We start from the raw sequence: 27,020 nt of genomic DNA, 5'->3' as shown, positions 1-27,020 counted from the left end.
TAAAAATAATATTACCATATGAGCCAGCAATTCCACTTCTGAGTACATATTCAAAACAATTGAAGTCAGGGTCTTGAAGAAATATTTTCACTCCCATATTCACAATAGAATTATTCACAACAGTCAAAATATAGAAGCAACCCAAGTGTCCATCAATGGATAAATGGATAAGCAAAATGTGGAATATGTGTACATACAGTGGAATATTACATGGCCTTAAAAAATAAGAAAATTCTGATATATGCTACAACATAGATGAACCTTGAGGACATTATGCTAAGTGAAATATACCCATCACAAAAAGACAGACACTATATGATTTTACTTTACTTATATGAGGTACTTAGGGTAGTTAAAATAATAGGAACAGAAAAGATGGTGTTTACTAGGGGCTGGTGGAAGGAAGGAATGGTGAGTTATTGTTTAACAGGTATAGAGTTCTAGTTCTGCAAGATGAAAAGACTTCTAGGGATGGATGTGGTGTTGGTTGCACCACAATATGAATGTACTTAATGCCACTGAATTGCACACTTAAAAATAAGTATGATAGTACATTTTATGTTATGTGTATTTTACCACTATCCAACAATTGCAGAAAAAGTTGTCAATGACTTCAAATTTTTAAAAATACCAGGTGAACCTAATAAAACACCCTTCTGTCTTTTTATTTGTCTTTTTTTTGTTTGTTTTTCTTTGTTGAGACAGAGTCTTGCTCTGTTGCCCAGGCTGGAGTGCAGTGTTGTGATCATAGCTTATTGCAGCCTCAAACTCCTGGACTCAAGCTATCCTTCTGCATCTGCTTCTGAGTAGCCAGGACTACCAAAGTGCACCACCATGCCCAGCTATTTTTTTTTTTTAATTTTTAGTAAAGATGGGGTCTCACTATGTTGCCCAGGCTGGTCTTGAACTCCTGAGCTCAAGCAGTCCTACCACCTCAGCCTCCCAAAGTGCTGGGATTACAGCCATGAGCCACTGCACTTGGCCCACTTTTCTGGTTTTCTGGGGACCCAGGTGTTACCAGTTTCCTTCTTTTTGTGGTCTTAGGTATTCATTCATTCTAGTCATTCCTTGGAAAATAGTTATTGAACACCTATTGCATGCATATTGGTTGTAGGCACTGGGAATACATGCTGTTCACTGAAGCTTCACTGAGAAGGGGACATTTGAGGGTAGATCTTAACAGATGAAGAAGGTAAACATGCATCCTTCTGGGTGGCAAGCATCCCAGGAAGAAGGCACACAAATGCAATGACCCTGAGGTGATCATTATCATGTGCTAGGCATATTTGCAGAGTGACACAGAGGCCTGTGTGGCCGGAGTGGAGTGAACAGGGGGAGCAGTATGAGAGGAGGTCAGAGGGGTCTATGGGGCCAGATCACCTTGGGCCTTATGGGGTAAGGATTTGAGATTCTTTTGAAGGGGAATGGAAAGCATTGAGATTTAAGCAGAGGAGTGACATGAATTTACTTACATTTTCAAATGACCACTCTGATTTATCAGACAAAATTTTTGGAAATTTAAAAACAAGGACACTTCTTAGGAATCTATAGCAGTAATCCAGGAAAAAATAATGTGGTCTTCAATTGGAAAGTGGTGGGGGTAAGATATCAGATTCATGGGATCATGACTAAGCAACTCCAGGATTTTCTGACAGAAAGCATGTGGCATGAGGGAAAGAGCAGAGTCAAGGAGGGCTCTGGAACTTGGGCCAGAGAAACTAGAAGGATAAATAAATAATAAAAAGTTTAGCAGGCAAATTCATAACAGTAAATAAATGATAAATTAAAAATAATAAAAATTAATGGATAAAAAGTTGTTATGTAAATTCAGTGCCCTGTTCCATCTCCTAAGTTATTTTCACTAGAAGTTAAGTAGAACTCTCCAGTTGTCCCAGCCTAGACAGTGTGCTAGCCCCTTAACTAAGACTGCTTGCCACTTCCTGCACCTCCTAGTAGGCTCAGTCTAGATACTCTTTCAAAAAACACAGTTAAGCACTTAGAAACTGAGTATTTAAGAAGCTCCTGCCTTATCTTTCAGATTGCAGCTCAAGCCCAAGAATCTGACTCTAACTTTGTGCCCAGTCTTTTTGCTGATGGGACTCCTGCTCTGGGACACACAGTGCCTACATGATGCCTCAAAGTCTGTTTTCTTTCTATGCCTGAGACCTGAGACTTGCCTGCCCCCCTAGTTACTTGCGGCACAAGCTCTGCCTTTCCCTGATTCTTGGACTTTTAGCCTGTCCTTGACTTTCATCATAGATATAGGGCTATACAGATTTTCTTTTTCACCCTTGTCGGTTTTGGCGAGTTGCATTTTTTGGGGAATTCATCCATTTCAACTAGGTTGTCAAATTTGTTAGCATAAAGGTATTCATATTTTTCATTATTTTAATGAATGTTGGGTCTGAAATGATAATCTATTTCTTATTTCAGATATTGATAATTTGTGTTCTCATTTGTTTTTCATGATCAGCCTAGCTGATGGTATAGGTATGTCAGTTGTGTTGAGCTTTTCAAAGCAACTTTCAGCTTTGTTAATTTTTCTCTATTGCTTGTCTGTCCCTGACTCAGCCTTGGAAACACTCTCCTAATGATAGTTGCTTGCCTGCTTGGCTTTCTCAGTTGTTCTTTGGATTGACCTGAGGCAGAAGCGATTGCCATGTTACTGTGTTTATATTCTCTCAGTGCCATCTACCTTTCTGGTCTGGTGTCCTCTTGAGATGAAGTTTGGCCTTTTCCCGTGACCTTTTATTTTATTTTATCTTCATTCGGCAAACATTTATCGAATACCTATTATGTGCAGGTCATGGGAACATAGCAGATGAATAAACTGGCCTTATAGGACTTATATTCTAGTGGGAAACTGGACAATGAACAACAGCAGGCCCCAGCTTTGTGGTACCAGGGACTGGTTTCGTGGAAGACAACTTTTCCACAGATGGATGGGTGGGGGATGGTTTTGGGACGATCCAAGTGCATTACATTTATTGTGCACTTTACTTCTATTATTATTACATTGTAATATATGATAAAATAGTTATACAGCTCACCATAATGTAGAATCAGTGGGAGCCCTGAACTTGTTTTCCTCTAACTAGATGGTCCCATCTGTGGGTGATGGGATACAGTGACAGATCTTCAGGCATGAGTTTCTCATAAGGAGTATGCAACCTAGATCCCTTGCATGTGGAATTCACACTAGGGTTCATGCTCCTATGAGAATCTAATGCCAATGCTCATCTGATGGGAGGTGGAGCTCAGGCAGTAATGTGAATGATGGGTAGTGGCTGTAAATGTAAATGAAGCTTTGCTTGCTTGTCCGCCACTCACCTCCTGCTCTGTGACCCAGTTCCTAACAGATCACGGACTGTTACGGGTCTGTGGCCTGGGGGTTGGGGACCCCTGACAAACAAGATAAGTAAATACAGCATTTGGCAAATACATATTTCTCTATATCCATATATTTCATATTTTCAGACCTTTCACTTGACCCTATGTTGACTTGTTATGAACCAGTACTCAAACCGCATCTTGCTTTTGCTAGATTGTGGTCTTCTTGAAGATAAGGAGTCGAGGGTAAGGTTCCTTCCATGAAAGAGCTTCTCTACAAAGGGAGGAGCCCATGGAGGTTCATCATAGCCTTATCATTTACCCCTACACCATTGTGTAGGCCTGGGACTGGGGGTGCTGAGTGAGTTATCCTGCCTCAGATGTGAACTTATGTGGCACTGCTAAGGCCTGGCTGGAACAATTAAACTAGAATTTTATAATAAAGTCCAGGGTAAAATAAAAATATTTGTAAATTCTATATTTCTTCAGATTTCGGTGCCACTATTGTATGATACAGCTCAATTTTTAAGAGCTTTAAATTTTGATTTTTTTTGTCTTAATAAGATTTTAAACTTCCCCGTAACCCCTTGACATCATGTTCTGGTGCTGAATCAAATGTCTTCCAGCCCTGTCTGGGTCTGTCTCACCAGTGCTGGAGCCCCAGCTCCCCATTATGGACGGGTCTACTTCCAAGACCTGTCCCTCCTCAGCTGCCTCAGCCTTTTGTAGTTATCTGAAATGATGATTTCCCCAAATTTAAGAGCATCTTCACCTATGTTGCTTGCCCGAAGTGGCAAATGTAATGAAATTCCTTGAGCTGGAAAAGGTAGATACCCAGTGTCACATAAGTTTCCAGCATTGCAGCTCCTGCGTTACCTATGGACAAGCCAAGATTATGATTACTGTGACTATTAAACATCATTATTAGTGGTAAGTCATTCCAGCAAATCTGCTCTAAAAGTTTTGCTGAGCAACCTACAGCATGAATTGAATTTTATCACATGATGTTGCTTGTAATTTTTGCATCATTTCTCTTTCAGTAGAACTTTTCAACAAACATTGTCTATTTTTCTATAAGAGAGTGGTTCTGGTGGAGCCTGAGATGTACCCAAATTTGGCAGTAATTTACTTGCAAGTTAAATTTATAATACGTTTAAACATTTATATTCTTTAACATTAAATAGCAGGACTTAAAAGCATTTTTTAAAAAAGTTTATTACTATACAGTATATCTAGTTTGACCTGAAGTGGAAATTATGCCTGGTTGTTTCACCAAGGGAAACATTTCAGTTTGGTTCTTCCATTTCAGAAGAAAAGGTCTAAAATTAGTGTCAGTTTATACTTCTGCTCTATCAGAAAATATTCAAGTGGAAATTTTCATCATGGATAAGAATGATGACATATGGATTAAAATGTTATGAATATATTTATAACTTTTATAGCAAATAAAATAATAATGCATTCAGATTTTGACATGGATGCTAAAGAAACAATGAAAGGTTTGTGTCTGAGAGAAACAGTATTAATAATTATTTAGTATTAAGTAAGCATTGTTAAGTAATTAAGTACTAAGAATTAAGTACAATATTTTAAAATGTGACTTTACAGAGAGAGAGAGTACAAATTGTATAAAATTCAAGAACACACAAAATCAATCTATATTGATGGGCATCAGAATAGTGGCTCTCTTTTGGGGGGTGTTGACTAGGCACACAAGATGCCTTCTTGGGGGTTGGACATGGCCTGCATCTTGACTGGGTGGTGATTGATTACAGGGTTGTGAACATATGTAAAAACTTCGTCAAGCTGTACACTTCAGATTTGTGTACCTGACTGCACATACATTGTATCTCTATAAAATAAATATAAGTATACTCCCCTACCACCTCATGATTTATGAATGTCTTTCACAATATCTACAGACTTCCCTATTACAACTGACCCACAGGTAGATCCTGCAAGATGGCTGAATAGGAACAGCTCCAGTCTGCAGTTCCGAGCGTGATCAATGCAGAAGATGGGTGATTTCTGCATTTCCAACTGAGGTACCTGGTTCATCTCATTGGGATTGGTTGAAAAGTGGGTGCAGCCCACGGAGGGTGAGCCAAAGTAGGGTGGGGCATTGCCTTACCTGGGAAAAGCAAAGGGTCAGAGGATTTCCCTTTCCTAGCCAAGGGAAGACGTGACAGACTGTACTGGGAAAATTGGGACACTGCCACCCAAACACTGTGCTTTTCCAAAGGTCTTAGCAAATGGCACACCAGGAGATTATATCCCGCACCTGGCTCAGCAGGTCCCATGCCCGTGGAGCATCGCTTACTGCTAGCACAGCAGTCCGAGATTGAATTGCCAGGTGGCAGCCTGGCTGGGGGAAGGGGCATCCACCATTGCTGAGGCTTGAGTAGGTAAACAAAGTGGCCAGGAAGTTCGAACTGGGTGGAGCCCACCACAGCTCAACAAGGCTGGCCTGCCTCTGTAGAGTCCACCTTTGGGGGCAGGGCATAGCTGAATAAAAGGCAGCAGAAACTTCTGCAGACTTAAACGTCCCTGTCTGACCAGCTCTGAAGAGAGCAGTGGTTCTCGCAGCATGGTGTTTGAGCTCTGAGAATGGACAGACTGCCTCCTCAAGTGGGTGCCTGACTCCTGTGTAGCCTAACTGGGAGACATCTCCCGGTAGGGGCTGACTGACACCTCATACAGCTGGGTGCCCCTGCAGAAATATTGCTGTTCTGCAATTTTTGCTGTTCTGCAGCCTCCGCTGGTGATACTTAGGCAAACAGCATCTGGAGTGGACCTCCAGCAAACTCCAACAGACCTGCAGCTGAAGGACCTGACTGTTAGAAGGAAAACTAACAAACAGAAAGGAATAGCATCAATATCCAAATCCACACCAAAACCCCATGTGTAGGTCACCAGCATCAAAGACCAAAAGTAGATAAAGCCACAAAGATGGGGAGAAACCAGCGCAGAAAAGCTGAAAATTATAAAAACCAGAGTGCCCCTTCTCCTCCAAAGGATACAGCTCCTCGCCAGCAATGGAACAAAGCTAGATGGAGAATGACTTTGATGAGTTGACAGAAGTAGGCTTCAGAAGGTCAGTAATAACAAAATTCTCCAAGTTAAAGGAGGATGTTTGAACCCATCGCAAGGAAGCAAAAAACCTTGAAAAAAGATGACACGAATAGCTAACTAGAATAGACAGTGTAGAGAAGACCTTAAATGACCTCATGGAGCTGAAAACCATGGCACGAGAACTATGTGATGCATGCACAAGCTTCAGTAGCCAATTTGATCAAGTGGAAGAAAGAGTATCAGTGAGTGAAGATCAAATTAATGAAATGTAGCAAGAAGAGAAGTTTAGAGAAAAAAGAGTTAAAGGAAAAAAACAAAGCCTCCAAGAAATATGGGACTATATGAAAATACCAAATCTACCTTTGATTGGTGTACCTGAAAGTGACAGGGAAAATGGAAAACTGGAAAATGGAAAATGGAAAACCAAGCTGGAAAACTCTTCGGGATATTATCCAGGAGAACTTCCCAACCTAGCAAGGCAGGCCAACATTCAAATTCAGGAAATACAGAGAACACCACAAAGATACTCCTCAAGAAGAGCAGCCTCAAGACACATAATCATTAGATTCACCAGGTTGAAATGAAGGAAAAAATGTTAAAGGCAGCCAGAGAGAAAGGTCTGGTTACCCACAAAGGGAAGCCCATCAGACTAACAGCGGATCTCTCGGCAGAAACTCTACAAGCCGAAGAGAGTGGGGGCCAATATTCAACATTCTTAAAGAAAAGAATTTTCAACCCAGAATTTCATACCCAGCCAAACTAAGCTTCATAAGTGAGGGAGAAATGAAAGCCTTTTACAGACAAGCAAATGCTGAGAGATTTTGTCACCACCAGGCCTGCCTTACAAGAGCTCCTGAAGGAAGCACTAAACATGGAAAGGAATGAGCGGTACCAGCCCCTGTAAAAACATGACAAATTGTAAAGACTATTGATGCAAGGAAGAAACTGCATTGACAAATGGGCAAAACAACCAGCTAACATCATAATGACAGGATCAAATTCATACATAACAATATTAACCTTAAATGTAAATGGGCTAAAATGCCCCAATTAAAAGACACAGACTGGCAAATTGGATAAAGAGTCAAGACCCATCAGTGTGCTGTATTCAGGAGACCCATCTCTTGTGCAGAGACACACATAGGCTCAAAATAAAGGGATGCAGGAAGATCTTCCAAGCAAATGGAAAGCAAAAACAAAAACAAAAGCAGGGGTTGCAATCCTAGCCTCTGATAAAACAGACTTTAAATCAACAAAGATCAAAAGAGACAAAGAAGGCCATTACATAATGGTAAAGGGATCAATTCAACAAGAAGAGCTAACTATTGTAAATATATGTGCACCCAATACAGGAGCATCCAGATTCATAAAGCAAGTCCTTAGAGACCTACAAACAGACTTAGACTCCCACACAATAATAATGGGAGACTTTAACACCCCACTGTCAATATTAGACAGATCAACAAGACAGAAGGTTAACAAAGATATCCAGGACTTGAACTCAGCTCTGCAACAAGCAGACCTAATAGACATCTACAGAACTCTCTACACCAAATCAACAGAATATACATTCTTCTCAGCACCACATCACACTTACTCCAAAATTGACCACACAGTTGGAAGTAAAGCACTCCTCAGCAAATGTAAAAGAACAGAAATCACAACACACTGTCTCTCAGACAACAGTGCAATCAAATTAGAACTCAGGATTAAGAAACTCACTCAAAACTGCACAACTACATAGAAACTGAACAACCTGCTCCCGAATGAATACTGGGTAAATAATGAAATAAGGGCAGAAATAAAGATGTTCTTTGAAACCAATGAGAACAAAGACACAACATACCAGAATCTCTGGGACACATTCAAAGCAGTGTGTAGAGGGAAATTTATAGCACTAAATGCCTACAAGAGAAAGCAGGAAAGATCTAAAATCAATACCCTAACATCACAATTAAAAGAATAAGAGAAGGCCGGGCATGGTGGTTCACGCCTGTAATCCCATCACTTTGGAATGCTGAGGCAGGTGGATCATGAGGTCAGGAGATCGAGACCATCCTGGCCAACATGATGAAACCCCGTCTCTACTAAAAATACAAAAAACTAGCTGGGCATGGTGGCGGACACCTGTAGTCCCAGCTACTTGGGAGGCTGAGGCAGGAGAATGGCGTGAACCCGGGAGGCGGAGCTTGCAGTGAGCTGAGATTGTGCCACTGTACTCCAGCCTGGGTGACAGAGCGGGGCTCCTTCTCAAAAAAAAAAATATTAAATAAAGAGCTAGAGAAGCAAGAGCAAACACATTCAAAAGCTAGCAGAAGGCAAAAAATAGAAATAACTAAGATCAGAGCAGAACTGAAGGAAATAGAGACACAAAAAACCCTTAAAAAATTAATGAATCCAGGAGCTGGTTTTTTGAAAGGATTGAAAACAAAATTGATAGACCGCTAGCAAGACTAATAAAGAAGAAAAGAGGGAAGAATCAAATAGATGCAATACAAAATGATAAAGGGGATATCACCACCTATCCCACAGAAATACAAACTACCATAAGAGAATACTATAAACACCTCTGTGCAAATAAACTAGGAAATCTAGAATAAAAGGATAAATTCCTGGACACATACACCCTCCCAAGACTAAACCAGGAAGAAGTTGAATCCCTGAATAGACCAATAACACGCTCTGAAATTGAGGCAATAATTAATAGCTTACCAACCAAAAAAAGTCCAGGACCAGACAGATTCACAGCAGAATTCTACCAGAGGTACAAGGAGGAGCTGGTACCATTCCTTCTGAAACTATTCCAGTCAACAGAAAAAGAGGGAATCCTCCCTAACTATTTAATGAGGCCAGCGTCATCCTGATACTAAAGCCTGGCAGAGACACAACAAGAAGAGAGAATTTTAGACCAATATCCCTGATGAACATCGATGCGAAAATCCTCAATAAAATACTGGCAAACCAAATCCAGCAGCACATCAAAAAGCTTATCCACCAAGATCAAGTTGGCTTCATCCCTGGGATGCAAGGCTGGTTCGCCATATGCAAATCGATAAACATAATCCACCACATAAACAGAAGCAAAGAAAAAAACCACATGATTATCTCAATAGATGCAGAAAAGGCCTTCAACAAAATTCAACAGCTGTTCATGCTAAAAACTCTCAACAAACTAGGTATTGATGGAACGTATCTCAAACTAACAAGAGCTATTTATGACAAACCCATAAGCAACATCATGCTGACTGGGCAAAAACTGGAAGCATTGCCTTTGAAAACTGGCACAAGACAGAGATGCCCTCTGTCACCACTCCTATTCAACATAGTGTTGGAAGTTCTGGCCAGGGCAATCAGGCAAGAGAAGGAAATAAAGGGTATTCAATTAGGAAAAGAAGAAGTCAAATTGTCCCTGTTTGCAGATGACATGATTGTATATTTAGAAAACCCCATTGTCTCAGCCCAAAATCTCCTTAAGCTGATAAGCAACTTCAGCAAAGTCTCAGGGTACAAAATCAATGTGCAAAAATCACAAGCATTCCTATACACCAATAACAGACAAACAGAGAGCCAAATCATGAGTGAAATCCCATTCACAATTGCTACAAAGAGATTAAAATACCTAGAAGTCCAACTTACAAGGGATGTGAAGGACCTCTTCACGGAGAACTGCAAACCACTGCTCAATGAAATAATAGATGACACAAACAAATGGAAGAACATTCCATGCTCATGTATAGGAAGAAACAATATTGTGAAAGTGGCCATACTGCCCAAGGTAATTTATAGATTCAATGCCATCCCCATCAAGCTACCAATGACTTTTTTCACAGAATTGGAAAAAACTACTTTAAAGTTCATATGGAACCAAAAAAGAGCCCACATTGCCAATACAATCCTAAGCAAAAAGAACAAATCTGGAGGCATCATGCTACCCGACTCAAATTATACCACAAGTCTACAGTAATCAAAACAGCATGTTACTGGTACCAAAACAGACATATAGACCAATGGAACAGAACAGAGGCCTCAGAAATAACACCACACATCTACAACCATCTGATTTTTGACAAACCTGGCAAAAACAAGAAATGGGGAAAGGATTCTCTCTTTAATAAGTGGTGCTGTGAAAACTGGCTAGCCATATGTAGAAAGCTGAAACTGGATCCCTTCTTTATACCTTATACAAAAATTAATTCAAGATGGATTAAATACTTAAATGTTAGACCTAAAACCATAAAACCCTAGAAGAAAACCTAGGCTATACCACTCAGGATGTAGGCATGGGCAAGGACTTCATGACTAAAACACCAAAAGCAATGGCAATGAAAGCTAAAATAGACAAATGGAATCTAATTAAACTAAAGAGCTTCTGTACAGCAAAGGAAACTACCATCAGAGTGAACAGGCAACCTACAGAATGGGAGAAAATTTTTGCAATCTATCCATCTGACAAAGCACTAATATCCAGAATCTACAAAGAACTTAAACAAATTTACAAGAAAAAATCAAACAATCCCATTAAAAAGTGGGCAAAGTATATGAACATACACTTTTCAAAAGAAGACATTTATGCAGCCAATAGACTCATGAAAAAATTCTCATCATCACTGGTCATGAGAGAAATGCAAATCAAAACCACGATGAGACACCATCTCACACCAGTTAGAATGGCGATCATTAAAAAGTCAGGAAACAACAGGTGCTGGAGAGGATGTGGAGAAATAGGAATGCTTTTACACTGTTGGTGGGACTGTAAACTAGTTCAACCATTGTGGAAGACAGTGTGGCAAGTCCTCAAGGATCTAGAATTAGAAATACCATTTGACCCAGTGATCCCATTACTGGGTATATGCCCAAAGGATTATAAATGATGCTACTATAAATACACATGCACACGTATGTTTATTGTGGCACTATTCACAACAGCAAAGACTTGGAACCAACCCAAATGTCCAACAATGATAGACTGGATTAAGAAAATGTGGCACATGTACACCATGGAATAGTATGCAGCCATAAAAAGGATGCATTCATGTCCTTTGTAGGGACATGGATGAAGCTGGAATCCATCATTCTCAGCAAACTATCGCAAGGACAGAAAACCAAACACTGCATGTTCTCACTCATAGGTGGGAATTGAACAATGAGAACACTTGGACACAGGGTAGGGAACGTCACACACCAGGGCATGTCTTGGGGTGGGGTGATGGGGGAGGGACAACATTAGGAGAAATACCTAATGTAAATAACGAGTTAATGGGTTTAGCAAACCAACATGGGACATGTATACATATGTAACAAACCTGCACATTGTGCACATGTACCCTAGAACTTAAAGTATAATAATAAAACAAACAAACAAACAAAAAAACAACTGACCCATAGCAGATTTTTAGCAATCTTTGACTTTCCTGAAGATTGAGTCCCTTTGGAACACTGTGGAGGGTCCTTTCTTCATGTCATCCTTTCAAAAAAATATGCCAATTGAAAGACAGAATGAAATCTATTTCATCACTATTGGTCTGCACAATGTTATTTATTTAGCCTGCATGTCCTTTCCTTTTTTCCAGCTAGATAAGTAGCAGATACAGAGTATACTTAGTTCCATGCTGCGTTCCTGTAAAGATGCCCAGTTTGGCATTTTTAAGGACGAAGTACATTTATTGTTTTCTTGCAAGGATTTATTGTAAAAGCTGTATGCATACATCAATAAAACATTGTTAAATGCAGCATTGCTAAAGAGGTTGGATAATAATTTGAGATATGAGTTCACAATTATGTTTCTCCTTTTTTTTCCCTACCTTTGAAACTCGCAGAGGTTTGGGTGTCCTAGCCTCAGGTTAGGGGTGGAGTGGGTCTGGGCAGGGCAGAGAGCATAGGGACCTTCATGGCTTCCTGGCATTTATTTCCAAAAGCCTCAACCCACTGAAGAGGGCAGGCTTGGCTGGAGAAATGGTTTTCTGTCTGACTAAAAAGAGATTTTGAGTCAGGAGTGGGAAGAGGAGGAGGCCTGTGAGTCTCTAAGAAGGTGGTTCTGCCATTTTCTTGGGAGACTTTTGGCAGGGAAGCAGAGTGAGCTGTCAACAAAGGCAGGGGCCCAGACACTAATTTCATTGTTTCCAAAGTGGTATCTGTGAGTACTCATACCTTCAGGAACCATGAGCACAGGGACGATGTTCTTAGCCATACCCTGTGTGGGGAGATGACCAAAGATAGGATCTCCCATCTGGTCTCCAGCTCTTCCCAAAGCCTTGGTGTTGACCTGGGCCTGGGGGTTGACAGGGAAACCACAAGAACAGCTGAGATTAAATGCATCATCAGTTAGGTGGGATGGGGAACTCATAGTCAGTAATAAGTTTGATTAGAAAGAGAGATATTTCACATTGGAAAAACCCTTCTAGACATTGGCTTAGGCAAGGAATTCATGACCAACAACCCAAAAGCAAATGCAGTAAAAACAAAGGTAAATAGCTGGGACTTAATTAAACCAAAGAGGTTTTGAATGGCAAAAGGAACAGTCAGCAGAGTAAATAGAGAACCCACAGAGTGGGAGAAAATCTTTGCAGTATATACATCTAACAAATGACTAATATCCAAAATCTACAATAAACTCAAACAAATTAGCAAGAAAAAAAACAATCCCATCAAAAAGTGGGCCAAGGACATAGATAGACAATTCTCAAAAGAAGATACACAAATGGCCAACAAACATATTAAAAAATGCTCAACATCACTAATGATCAGGGAAATGCAAATCAAAACCACAACGTGATACCACATTACTCCTGTAAGAATGGCCATAATCAAAAAATCAAAAAACAGTAGATATTGGCGTTGATGCAGTGAACAGGGAACACTTCTACACTGTTGGTGGGAATGTAAACTAGTACAACCGCTATGGAAAACAGTGTGGAGATTCCTTAAAGAACTAAAAGTAGAACTACCATTTGATCCAGCAATCCCCTACTGGGGATCTACCCAGAGGAAAAGAAGTCATTATACAAAAAAGATACTTGCACACACGTTTATAGCAACACAATTCGCAATTGCAAAGATGTGGAACCAACCCAAATACCCATCAATCAATGAGTGGATAAAGAAACTGTGGTATATATATATGATGGAATACTACTCAGCCATCAAAAGGAATGAATTAATGGCATTTGCAGCAACCTGGATGAGATTGGAGACTATTATTCTAAGTGAAGTAACTCAGAAATGGAAAACCGAATATCATATGTTCTCAATCATAAGTGGTAGCTAAGCTATGAGGATGAAAAGGAATAAGAATGACACAATGGACTCTGGGGACTCAGGGGGAAAGGGTGAGAAGGGGGTGAGGGATAAAATATTACAAATTGGGTGCAGTGTATACTGCTCAGGTCATGGGAGCACCAAAATCTCGCAAATCACCACTAAAGAACTTACTCATGTAACCAAACACCACCTGTTCCCCAATAATCTATGGAAATTAAAAAAAGAAGGAAAGCTATTTCTGGCACATATGAGTTTATGGATGGAGACTCATGCCTGCCACACTATGAAAACATTCTTCCCTTCAAAATCCCTATCAGTGTAATTTGAAGTGAATGTTCTAGTACCACATGCTTTTGGACTCTAAGGAAGAGATATAATGTATGAAAATGTGGTATTTGAATGCAGCAAATTGAAAAATACCAGTTCAGATACTTTGGGGCCATGCAGAGAGTTTCCCAGTCAGGTGTAAGTGTGGGTGGTGGTGGTTTGAATACTGAAGGGATGGACAGGTGGGGGTGACAACTAACAGCTGCCACCTTGGGAGAATCCTAGGCAGAGTCTGGGCCTAGACAAGCCAACCAGTAGTGACCGTGGGCCAGACGAGCCTCTGGGCTCTGCAGCTCCGGGTGACACAGGCTCCTAGCCAGGAGCTCATTCGGAGTCAGAATGTGCCTGCAATTAGGTCTCAGGAATCTTGACAAGCAGTTGTAAAAAATCTCAAAGGAAGATACAGAAACAAGCTTGAGAGACGAGAAAACAAAAACATTTGATCTAGATGGTTCTTTTCCACTTCCAGTTTGGGACTGGAACTGGTGACTGAGGTTGGGGGAGGGGAGCTCCTGGCTGCAGGTGCATGCTGGGAAGGAACTGCATCTAGTTGAAAAGCGAGGGGCTTTCAGCTGGGCTCTCTTCCCAGCTGGAACCAAGGCAGGGGAGCTGGGATTACAGGATGGCTGTCACAGGGAATGTAGAGACCTACACCTCAGCCTCAAGCCCAGAAGGGGAGGGGATTGAGCTAGGAGCTCAAAACGGAGACTTCTAGGCACTGCCCTCTGTCGCAGGCCAAAGAAGAAGTTCAAGAAAGCTGTTGGAATAGGATATGTAAGAATGAGAAACAATCTACACTATAACAAGAACCCCACTCATGTGTGTGCATGCACGCATGTGTGTATGTGCTTGTAGGCGCGTGTGTGGGTGTGTGCACGTGTATGTGTGCATGTGTTTGTGCATGTGTGTATGTTTGTGCATGTGTGTATTTGTACATGTGTGTGGGTGTGTGTGTGCATATTATGTGTGTGCTTGTGTGTGCGTGTGTATGTGTTCATGTGCATGTATGTATGTGCTTGTGTATGTGTGTGCATGTGTGTGTGTGTATGCGTGTGTGCCTGTGTGGTGGTAATGACCACAACTGGGAAGCCAGCCTGGAAAAAGCCGGCCTGGAAAGACTTGGCTTTATTTGTGTCCAGGGAATTTGGGAATGAGCATTCTGTCTTGGCCAGGAGGTGGAAGAAAAATGCAACTAGGAAGGGCTACTTCCAAGGAACAACTTTAAAGAGTTGCAGTTCTGGGGAAAAGCTGAGAGATAATTCTAAATGCTTTGTCAAGTCAAGCTGGCCCAGGGAATAATCTGGTTATCTCTAATTTACCCGTTCCTATGCTAGTATCCCCTCTTGCTATAATCAAATTGCTTTTTACCCTCAGTTGTTAGGACCAGGGGCCATGTAAGAAGTACATAAAAAAAAAAATTAAGAGAAAACTCTAAATTTGTGGTCACTGAAAGTGAAATTCTTCATAAGTTTTCTCCAGCTCCAAAATTCTGTGATTCACACATTTTACAATCTATAAAATAATGCAATATCCGTAATAATATTGTTTGCTGTCTTCTGAGATCGCCATGCGAAAGATATGCTAGGATATTATGGAAGTTGGCCCAAAATGTGCACAAATGGATTAGAGTGAGCAGAATCAAGTAAAAGAATGGTTTGAATAATAGCATATTGATAACAGATAATACAAACTTTTTTCATTAAGCTTCAGAAGAATCTAAGTAGAAATGCATTGTTTGGAATTCATATGCTTTGGTCTCAATAAAAATATCCGATTGCAGAGATATTTCATGTGGTTTGAACTAACAGGCAAAAAATTAAAAATTCATTGGTATACGCTAATTCATGTAATTGTATATTTTGGAGGTAAGTGTAATGGCATAGGTTTGCTGTAATGGAACTGATTGGAAAATGATCTCTTGGAGAAAATTTATTGCTGGTCATAAGATTTCTTTGGTTCAGAAAAATGCTGGTTTTAGTAAAATCTGAAGCACTAAATGAAAGTCTGCTTTAATAAAAATGTGGGTCTGAGAATTGTGGTTTTTAGTAAGTGGGCATTTGATCCATTAAAATTGTATTGGTTTTATTCTTTACGTTGGCTTTTCCTGAAATCCATCAGTTTGAAGCATGAAGTAAGCACTTGCCAGATATTGCTTCAATAATGAAAGATTGAAAGCAAGGCCCTCAATAACTGTTAAAACAAGTCCTATTAATCAGCTGTGACTTGTCCCTTTGTAAACTTCTCATAATGGAAAAAGAAGCAGTTTATTTCGCTTTTGTTGATGATGGCAAAGCAGTAATTTTATTGTCACTGAATCCCCTCAGCATCCTAGAACTCAATGATGGAAAAATATCTACAGAATTAGATCATGCTGCCTGCTTGGGCTGCCTGCATCTCTTCTTCCATACAGAATTCCCCAGTGCTTTGTCTCGGCGAAGCTGGGCTGGACCCCTGACGAGGACTCCGCCACTCTCCTTGGATGAGGATCCTGTGGTCTAACTGGCCTTATTGTTAGGAAATTGTTCATAAAATTAGGAAACTCAGAGTAAACAGAGAACTCAGATAGGACTCTTCCTTGCAGAGGGTAACGTACATGTGGAATGAGTTACTGAGGGAAGTGATTGAGGCGAAGAGCACAAATGAATTCAAGAGAGTTCCAGGTTTATTTCTGGACATGGCAGAGGAGGGAGGGGATGAGGAGGAGGCTAGTAGGAGGTAGGGTTAAGATGCATTTTTGCAGGACAGGCATGTAAATAATTTTGCTTATTCTTCAAATTTCCTTTTACGATTGTGGAATATTCCCAATGAAAGGCTGCATGTTCTCATCCATTTGGCACTGATGGGTACAGCAGGGTCAGATTCTGGTCCTGCCACTGTCTCTGAGGGAGATGGTTTCCAGTGCAGACGCTGGGGGGAGCAGGGGTATCCTACCTGATGCAGAGCGAACAATTCAGCAGCAAAAGAGGAGTCAGAGCCGGGTACTCCCAGTGGGTTTCTGGCCTAAAAATGCACAACCAAGAACTCACCTCTGAAAGCCTCTGTTTTTAACTGTGTTTTCAGCTGGGAAAGGGCACTGAGGACCAGTTACATGGAAGACCCTATTTTCTCCTCATTGCTTCAATGTCGGACTTATGAATGTGGTAGTCTGCTAGGGCTGCACAAAGTACTACAGAATGGGAGGCTTAAGTAACAGACATGTAAATTCTCCCAGTTCTGGAGGCCAGAAGTCTAAGACTAGGGTGTTGGCAGGGATGCTTTCCTGTGAGGCCTTGCTCCGCGGCTCGTCTTCTCCTTGTGTCTTCATATGGTCTTTGTGTGTGTTAGTGTGTGTCCTAGTCTTCTCTTCTTACGAGGACAACAGTCATGTTGGATGATGGCGCATCCGTATGACCCTGTTTTAGCTTAATTACCTCCTTAAATAGCCTATCTCCAAATATGGTTATATATATATATACATATATACATATATATACACATATATACATGTATATATGTATGTGTGTGTGTATATATATATCTATATATATATATTTTTAGAGACGGAGTCTTGCTCTTTCACCCAGGCTGGACTGCAATGGCACTATCTCAGCTCACTGCAAGCTCTGCCTCCCGGGTTCATGCCATTCTCCTGCCTCAGCCTCCCGACTAGCTGGGATTACAGGCGCCTGCCACCAGGCCCAGCTAAAAATGCAAAAAATATAGTTATATTTTGAGGTACCGGGGGTGAGCAATTCAACATGAATTTGGTGAGGACAGAATTCAGTCCATAACACTGAGGTTGAGGAAGAAACTGGAAGCACTGGAAGAGTTTTGCTGCAGCTCCAAGGGAGAAGGACACACACCTGGCCGGGAGCCTTTGTGGCAGCCTTGAGGTCTAGCCTAGAAGGGGTTGTAAAAAGGCTGACAAAGGGAGGCCTGAGCTTCTGGCTCACAGCACTGGGTGCTGAGATCTCCCAGCAACTGACTCATCAACCCTGAAGTCAGAGGCTCTTGGAAGCTGAGGTCCTCCTGCCCTGCACTCAGCCCCACTCATGATCCCCTTTGATGCTCTACAGATAGCACATGCAAGGGAGAAGGGGGAAATGCGGCAAAGGCGGATCATTAAATGGTGAGAAAACTGCCTTGGCTGGGATGTAAGAAACCAACTGTTTTAGGCAGGGAAACGTTATAGGTGGAGGTGATGCCAACAGGAGAGGAGCCTGTGGTGTCGTATAGTGTGTCAGGGTGGGACGGAGAGAGCTCCACGTGTTAGTCTTCCAGGACGCAGAATTTATTAGTCTAGAAAACAACTCCAGACATGGAGCCCTTTTAAACTTTCACAGCTTGGAGGTTCAGTGCCATCTGCCTTGTGCCACTGCCACAGCTTGGAGGTTCAGGCTGGGAGCCAGGAGGAGGAACTTCAGTCCCAGTGCTGTCAATGGGGCTCTTGCTATATTTGAGGTTTCACATCATAGCCACTTGCCTCCACTTTTCCTATGTCTTCTGTTTTCCACCAGACCCCAGAGTTTTCTTAGAAAGTTTATAAGGCCCAATGTGAGTGGGGGCTCAAAGACAAGGTCAAGGGCAGGCAAGATGGATGAGGCAAATAACTCAATGAGCAAGTGATGGCAGGCCCTTCAGGCCGCCTTCTCATGCAATTGATAGTTCCTCCTTCCTCACATTTGGTTTGGTTCCCTAAATGTTAAATCATCTCTAGGATAAGCAGATGATAGCCCATGAATGGAGCCAGATGCTGAGATGTTGTTCAGCTTGAGTGGCCTCCAGTTCATTCCTGACTGAGCTGTGGTTTGTTCCTGCTGGCTGTTGGATCACCTCCTTCAAGGATTCATCACTGGATAGGCCACTGTTGGCCATTGGAGCTATTCCACCAAGACTGACCTGAACTCCCACAATGAGACTTTTCCTTTTCCAGTAGACTCCATATCTGATTCTATGAAAAGTTCAGCCCAAATGAGAGGACCTTGGGAACACATGTCGGTAGAATAGAGTCCAGCTCATCAAACTGCCTCTCTGAATTATCTATGCACAGAGCAATGCTTCATATGGTAAATCCTCAACTGACATTGTCAAATTGAATGATCTGACATCAAAAAAAGGGGGAAACAAGGTGGCTAGCATCAGAGATGTTATTGTCAGCTGAGCTGCCAGTTATCTCCAGATATCTGTACCATTTATAAATTAATCTGGGATATTTATACCAGTCCAGCCTTCTCTTTCTATTCCTAGAGTAAGAAGTTATCCTTTTATTGTTCCATAAAATAGGGAAGCTTCATATGTTTCTTAATACAGATTTTGTGATGATTACGTGGAGGCAGTCAGTGTCTGGCATGCAGTAAGCACTGTATGTGCCATTTCATCATTATTGCTATTGTCATCCTCACCACTGAAATTCGATAAAAAGGCTTTCAAGGTTGAGATTCCTTTTGAAATCAATGGCGAGCCAAGCAGCTAGTCCAGAAGGAGCTGAGCACCTCCTCTTTATGACAGTTTTTAGCATGAGAGAAGCAGCATTGTCCCGAAAAGAAGAGATCCCAAGGCTCAGCTGTGAGAATAGAGTCTTTACATCTGTTGAAATCAGGAAGTAACTGGAATTCACAAATTCCTGGTCACTTGAGATTTCCTGACTGTTTTATGAACCACAGTTGAACATAAATTAATCTTGGGAACATACTGGAGTTTACTTGTGTCTCTAGACCATTTTATAGCCCAGATCTTTTCCTGAAAGATGGCTCTGCTGTTGATTTCCACTTTCCTTAGGATCTTTACAGAAACTTCTCCAGCGTCTGAAAGGACCAGAAGAATTTACCTGTCTGAAAGCAGTGGCCACATATGAATGGATTTTCTTGTAGATGAGCAGTACTTCCTTAGCTTTCAAGGTGTCGCCAATGTATTTTTATACATACTACTAGAGAGTCAAATATTTGGCAGGTTGATTCAAAAGAACATTTCACTGGGATGAGGGAGCACTAAATATAACTGGTGAGCAGATTTGTCTTTTACCAAATGCGTTTGTTATGAATTACGATAAATGCTTCTTCCTTTAGCGTTATCACATTTTTTTCTATTGTTTTAGTACTCAAAAATGTGACTGTAGGAAAGACTGAAAATAGCCAAGGGCATTACCCTTGTTTCTAGTAAGCCTGAAGAAGACAGCAGACTGGTCGATAAGGATGGACATCAAATGTGTTTATGTGATCCATCTAGTCCAGAAATATTTGCTCAGCTCCTACCATATGTCTGGCCCTGAGATAAACATTTGCTATTAGGCAGTGTTCTTGTCTCTGGTTTTAAGGAACAGAACACTACTCAAGCATGCTCATATATCAAATAGAGTTTATTGAAGGCACCATTGTGACAGCTCAGGGAAAAAGATAATAGCAGAGTCAGATGTGAACTAGTTCTAGGAACTGGGAAATGATCACCATCTCCAACAGCTACCCTTGCTCTCTGTTTTGGCCTCTCTGTATCAGTCTCAGTTCTCTGCCTCCCAAAGTACTTTTTTTAAAAAATATAGTTTGTATCTTGTTATAATAAGGCAACTGTAAGAGTTTTCAACAAAATACATCTTGTAGGCTTGGGTAGTTAGAATATTCATACCATGAAAGGTAATTTTCGAGATGATTCCCTGCTCTAAAATTTTGGTTTCTCTTTACAAATTATTAGGAAGGTCTTTTTCATTGATGTGAAGGACTTTGTCACTTTAGGTAACTAATACGACTGAGCATATTAATACTCTTCAACAGCATGCTAATCAATGCTGAACAAGAGCATATAGGTATCACTAAAGAGAATACAATGCTACAATAAGCAAAAGCTTTGGTCTAGGAGGCCAAAGGGGAAAGCCATCTTGTCACTTGGCTGCCACTTCAATGAAGTAATTGGGTAAGACTCATTTATTCCTAAACAACAGTTGCCAAATTTGAATGGAAATGAGTGTTTGGATTTAGTCATTAACGTTCAAGGAAATGCTGCAGCAATTCTCTGAATATCTCCAAAGAATGCATCACAATCCAGGAATATAGAATGTATAAGGCTACTTTCACAAAGCGCCATCAGAGATTAACGTGTTGCATGGGCTTGAAACAGTGGCACTGTGATATTCATTACCATATGTAAATTAAAAACTGCCTTGAACATTAGGATTGTTAATTTGAGTGTGAGGAAAAACTAATCTAATACTCATTTCAGTGAGTATCCAGTGATAGAGGATGTGAGCCATGAGGAAAATGCTGTAATCAAATATAGGTATGTAAAATATTATTTCATTTCATGTTATTAGATACAGTTAGATGGAATATCTACAGACTGCAACAAATTAAACCAAAATAGACTCTTACATATTTGTTATGGGTTTTTTGTTTGTTTGTTTTCTTTTTTTAGAGACAGGGTCTCACTCTGTTGCCCAGGTTGGAGTGCATTGGTGTGATCATGGCTCCCTGTAGCCTCCACCTCCTGGGCTCTATGAGTGTGTGCCCCCACGCCCAGCTAATTTCTGTATTTTTTTCTAGAGATGAGGGTCTCACTATGTTAGCTGGCATCTTGGAAGGCTTTTTAAATTATTTGCTTTAAATCCTTTAAGTAAACAGATTAAATCCCTATTTGAAATAAAAGTAGCTGTTTACTCATGTAAATGCATTGTTTTTCCTTGACTATTTAAAGGCAAGCAGATTAAAGGACATGGAGAGTCTAAAGAGGCTTTGGTGAAGAGTATGTTGAAATTCCTATTTTTTTTTCACCTACTGCAATCCTTTTCTGCAATTCATTTAGGCTTTCTATGGCTTTTAAAAGATAAGAAAGAAAAGTTTTTGTTTCTAATTAACAAGCTTTCACAAGCAGGCAGAGGCAATACTGTTTCCATTTAAAAAGAAAGAAAACCTAGAAAAATGGTGACATGTTCCTCCACCAGCAGGACAGGGGTATGGGACAACTTTGGGCATGCCAAGATGCTTTTTTCACTGAAAGATTTATTTTAAAATATTACTTTATAAACAAAAGGGCAATCTATCATTGGATTTTCTAATACCATGTTGGTGTTTTAATTAAAATAGCAGGGCATGCGATATTAACGAGCAGGCATTGGTTCTCAAGTCCTTCTTAAGAGTTAAGAGGGCTGGCGATAGTCTTGTCTCAAACTCAAATAAAGGGCATTTTCATAATTCTCAGTGGAACAGTGAATATAGTTCTCCCTTCCCACATCATATACATTTCTCAAATGTAAATATGACTTTCAAGGAAGCCTGCCTGGCTCTCTCTGAATTCTGGAGTCAGTGATAAGAGAACAGGATACTCACCCTGATAGCCCACCAACCCAGCAGTTGCTTTGCAGTCGGGGGCAGGGGAGGCTGCTCCTCCTTGGAGGATGGGGCTTTTTCAGAGGTGTGCATCCCATGTTGTCATCAATTCCTTTCTGTTCACAATTTCCTGTATAGAAGGGATTTGAATCTTTTTATAGACATTCTTGACTCTGTCTCCAGTTTAGGCCATTTGCCATGTTAATGGTGAAAAGGACTTCCAGGGTCAGGGGACATCGTTATCTTCTCAGCAGGTGTGTGGCACAGTGGGGCAGCATTGGACTTAGGACTTGAAAACCTGGACATCGACCACAGCTTTGTCCCTTGTTCATTTATTCCGACAACAAATACTGAAAGCCAATTGCATGCCAGGCACTGTCCTTGCTGCTGAGACACCCAGGGATCAGGTGTGCTCCTGACCTGGGGCTCACCTCTAGTACAGCATTTTCCAAATACTCCACAGTGGAGGACCAGCTTTTAAATTTTAAAAAATTCATCATGGCCTAATAGTTTTGTGAAGTACAATATAGCCAAGTGACTATAAAAGTGAAAATACAAAAAAAAAATTAGCCGGGCGTAGTGGCGGGCGCCTGTAGTCCCAGCTACTCGGAGAGGCTGAGGCAGGAGAATGGCGTGAACCCGGGAGGCGGAGCTTGCAGTGAGCCGAGATTGCGCCACTGCACTCCAGCCTGGGCGACAGAGCGAGACTCCGTCTCAAAAAAAAAAAAAAAAAACAACAACAAAAAAAAGTGAAAATAAAGACATGCAAAATATAAACACACATTTCATTGTTATTAGACTCCACAAGCACAAAATTATTCTGTCAGAGTGACTATTTGGTTCTTTCTCATCTCTATAGTTATCTCTTCGCAGACAGGTTAACAGCCTGTGAAGGACCACACTGAGTATCACTGGTCTGATAGGTGCTGCGATCCTAAGAGGGTAACATTCTCCCTGGCCCCTGGAAGTGGGTGGAACGGAGCCACTATAGTAAATGTTGTTGGATGCCTACTTAGCAGCCTGCCTCTTACCTCCTGCCTCCTTCCCGAGAGACTCCAACTTACTCAGCTGTGCACTGGGCACACCACCCTGCTCACGGCTGGCCTCACCTGTAGGTTGTGGCAAACTTGATTGGCCTAAAGGTAATCCCATATGCCTTACCCCTAAATGGGCCAGGAGGAGGCACTTGATGGGGTCTAGGTCCATGAGCTCCAAAGTAAGCTTTCCTGTGAGTGTTGGGAAAGGTCTCTCTTTGCTCTTTCTAGACAGCTTTCAGAAGCAGTCGTACTAGATTAAGAAAGTGTATTAGTTGGGGTTCTCTAGAGAGACAGGAATAATAGGATAGATGCATATATGAAAGGAAGTTTATTAAGGAGTATTGACTCACATGATCACAAGTTGAAACTCCGCACTAGGCTGTCTGCAAGCTGAGGGACAAGGAAGCCAGCCTGAGTCCGAAAACCTCAAAAGTAGGGAAGCTGACAGTGCAGCCTTCAGTCAGTGGCTGAAGGCCTGATAGCCCCTGGCAAACCACTGGTGTAGGTCCAAGTGTTCAAAAGCTGAAGAACTTGGAGTCTGATGTTTGAGGGCAGGAAGTACCAACACAGGAGAAAGTTGGAGGGCAGAAAACTTTGCCAGTCTAGTCTTTCCATGTTCCTTTGCCTGATTTTATTCTAGCCACGCTGGCAGCAGATTACATGGTGCCCATGCAAATTGAGGGTGGGTTTGCCTCTCCTTGTACTGACTCAAATGTTAATCTCCTTTGGCAACACCCTCACAGACACACACAGGAACAATACTTTGCATCCTTCAATCCAATCAGCCATCACAGGAAGAAAGCATGAAGTCCAGATGGCTGGACCAAAAGAACTCCCTAGGTTGGGTGGATGCTGGATGGCCAACTGGACAGGAGAAAAGCGGGTCTTGATAACATTCTAATTAGCCCCAAACCCTCCAGTCCCATGAGCCAGTCTCTTCCTTTTAAGTTGATGCTAACTGCCGTTGTGTTATCTGTTACAGACTAGACAATTTGCAATAATTGAAGATGCAAGATTTATTGATATATTATTATCAACTGAAGTCCATAGCTTACATTAGGATTCACTCTTAGTTTTGTATGTTCTACGGATTTTGACATATGTAAAATGACTTGTGCCTACCATTACAGTATCACACAGAATAGTTTCACTGCCCAAAAATACCCTCTGTCCCATCTATTTATCCCTCTTCCTTTCCATGGACCCTTCACAACCACTGATCTTTTTATTGTTTCCATAGTTTTGCCTTTTCCAGAATGTCATGTAGTTAGAATCGTACTGTATGTAGCCTTCCTAAATTTGCTTCCTTCACTTAGCAATATACATTTAAGGTTATTTTTTGTTCCCAATAGCTCACTTCTTTTTGTGGCTGAATAATATTTCATTGCCTGGATGTGCCATAGTTAGTTTATTCATTCACCTATTGAAAGCCATCTTGGTTGCCTCCAAGTTCTGGCAATTATGAATAAAGCTCCTGTAAACATTAATGTGCAGGTTTTTGTGTGGACTTAAGTTTTCAACTCCTCTGGGTAAATACCAGGAGCACCACTGCTAGATTGTATGGTAAGACTGTGTTTACCTTTGTAAGAAGCTGCCAAACTCTCTTGCAAAGTGGTGGTATAATTTCACATTTCTATAAGCAACAGATGAGGGCTCTTGCTCCTCTTCATCTTGCCAGCATTTGGAGTAGCCAGTGTCTTGGATTTTTTTCTACAGAACGATGGTTTTACATATCCCTGAAGAAGGGATGATGTTTAAAATTCTTAGCAATGAGTATCACCAGTGCAGGAGCTCACAGAACAGATGTGGATATTCAGGTGAAGACTGGCTGATCACTGGCCCAGCCTGCAACAGAGCGCCATTTGAGATCGTTGCCAAATGCTTTTATTTGTTCTTCTTTTTCCCTCACTAGAAAAGCAACAGCTCATGTGCATCTGGATTGCTCCCTACAATAGCCCTCCCTAACAAGATGCCAGGACTCTCTAAGCCATATTTAATATCCCTCCTTTGTTATGACCCCACATGTTCCTTGAGACATTAAGAATCCTGGCAAGAGTAGGGGTGATGAAATTCTTTGTCGTAGGGAGCAGCATCACATGGAAGTATGGCTTCTCACTGCCCTCAGCAAGTCCCAGGCCAAAATTGGAGATGGAGTATGTTTATTTTCAGCATTCTGCCTTCTTACCATTTCTTGTCCCTTACTTGTCTCAGGCACTCTACCTCCCTAGAGAAATATTTTATAGTAAAATTACATAAACTATCATTAACCTAATGTAAACTTTTTTAGAGGAGAGAGTTTTTGCCTTTTAAGAAGGTCTAATGGGAAGGACATTGCTATACCCAAAGAATGGAGCTTGGATATTAGGTAAGCATCCATGCAGGAGCCTCACTAGAGTCCTCAGAGGTGTCTGCTCACCTAGAATTTGATTCCCAGGATTCTTCTGGGAATCAGAGACAAGGGAAAGCAAAAGTAGGGAAGAAAGAATGAGAGAAGAGGAGGTAGAGCAAAGCAAGGAATGGACAGAAACACAAAGGAGAGATGGGAAGTGGATGGAGAGGGGAAACAGATCACTGTTGGCAATGGTTTCAGATGATACTGAGCAGCCCCTGCCCAAGTCTCCCACCATTCTCTCCATGATGCTCAGTGCCATGGTTTTTATTCAAAAGCTAAATGATAAATTTCATTTGTGCAAATTCATCTAGAAAGAGCTAAAAACCAGAGTCACATACTCTTTGTTTTCAGCGTGAGAAGTTCTCCAAAATGGGTTACAAATCCTGCCTCTGTTCCCCAGTGCTGTCTTGTACATTTGGATTTCCGATTAACCAACAGATGTGGGGAGAAAATGGCTGGCCCGGCCAGAGAGGTCCCCCATGACCACACATGTGCAAATACTGAGGCTCACAAATCATTCCTGTGAACTCAGCTGTAGCTCATGTGATTCCCCCTCTGCTGTCCGCATCAGATGTCTGGGAGAATCTGTGATGGGGATGGAGCTGGGTCAGGCAGGAGAGGAAAAAGCCAGTAGATTTGACTTTAAGGAAGAGTTTAATCATCTCTTTGCCTCGAATTTCTTTTCCCAACAAATTCTGAGGAATGGGAACTCTGTCAGGGAGAATATAACAGAAAATATTTCCCTACAGGGACTAATAGCAGCTTAATGAATGACTAATAAAAGATAGGGACCGTCAGACCCATTGGAAATATACTTGGGTACAAGGTAGTTTTTCTAGATACAAACAACATAATCCTTCCTTCACTGTGTTAGTTTTTTTTCCCTACGTTTCAAAAGAGCAAATGAAAGGTTCACGAGTTTCTCAGACATCAAATAATTCTCAAAAATGTCAACAACATCGGTGTAAAACTAATAAAAATATGGCACAAATTTAGCACTTGTACTTAAAGGAAATATAAAAATGGGAAAGAGAAGCATATGGAAAAGCATACTTGGGGTTTGAGCAGATCACCTCACATATTAAAAAACAAAACAAAAGAGAACAGTTCTGGAGGGAATGTTTAGAAAGAATGGCTTATTTAGTTAGAAAAATAATAATGCCTCCTTTCCTTTTTCTTCAACAACACTGAAGTTGAAAATGGACTTAAGCCATTACCTTTGGCCGTCCTAGCACAGGAGGGTTTCAGACTTTAATTTCTTTCCCAGCCTATGGTGTGAGGGGAAAAGTTGTCTTGGCATGGAGATACACTGTC

The sequence above is a fragment of the Symphalangus syndactylus genome, chromosome 24 (assembly GCF_028878055.3).
Source record: "Symphalangus syndactylus isolate Jambi chromosome 24, NHGRI_mSymSyn1-v2.1_pri, whole genome shotgun sequence".
NCBI classification, from domain to species: Eukaryota; Metazoa; Chordata; class Mammalia; order Primates; family Hylobatidae; genus Symphalangus; species Symphalangus syndactylus.
This window is presented reverse-complemented; position numbering follows the sequence as displayed.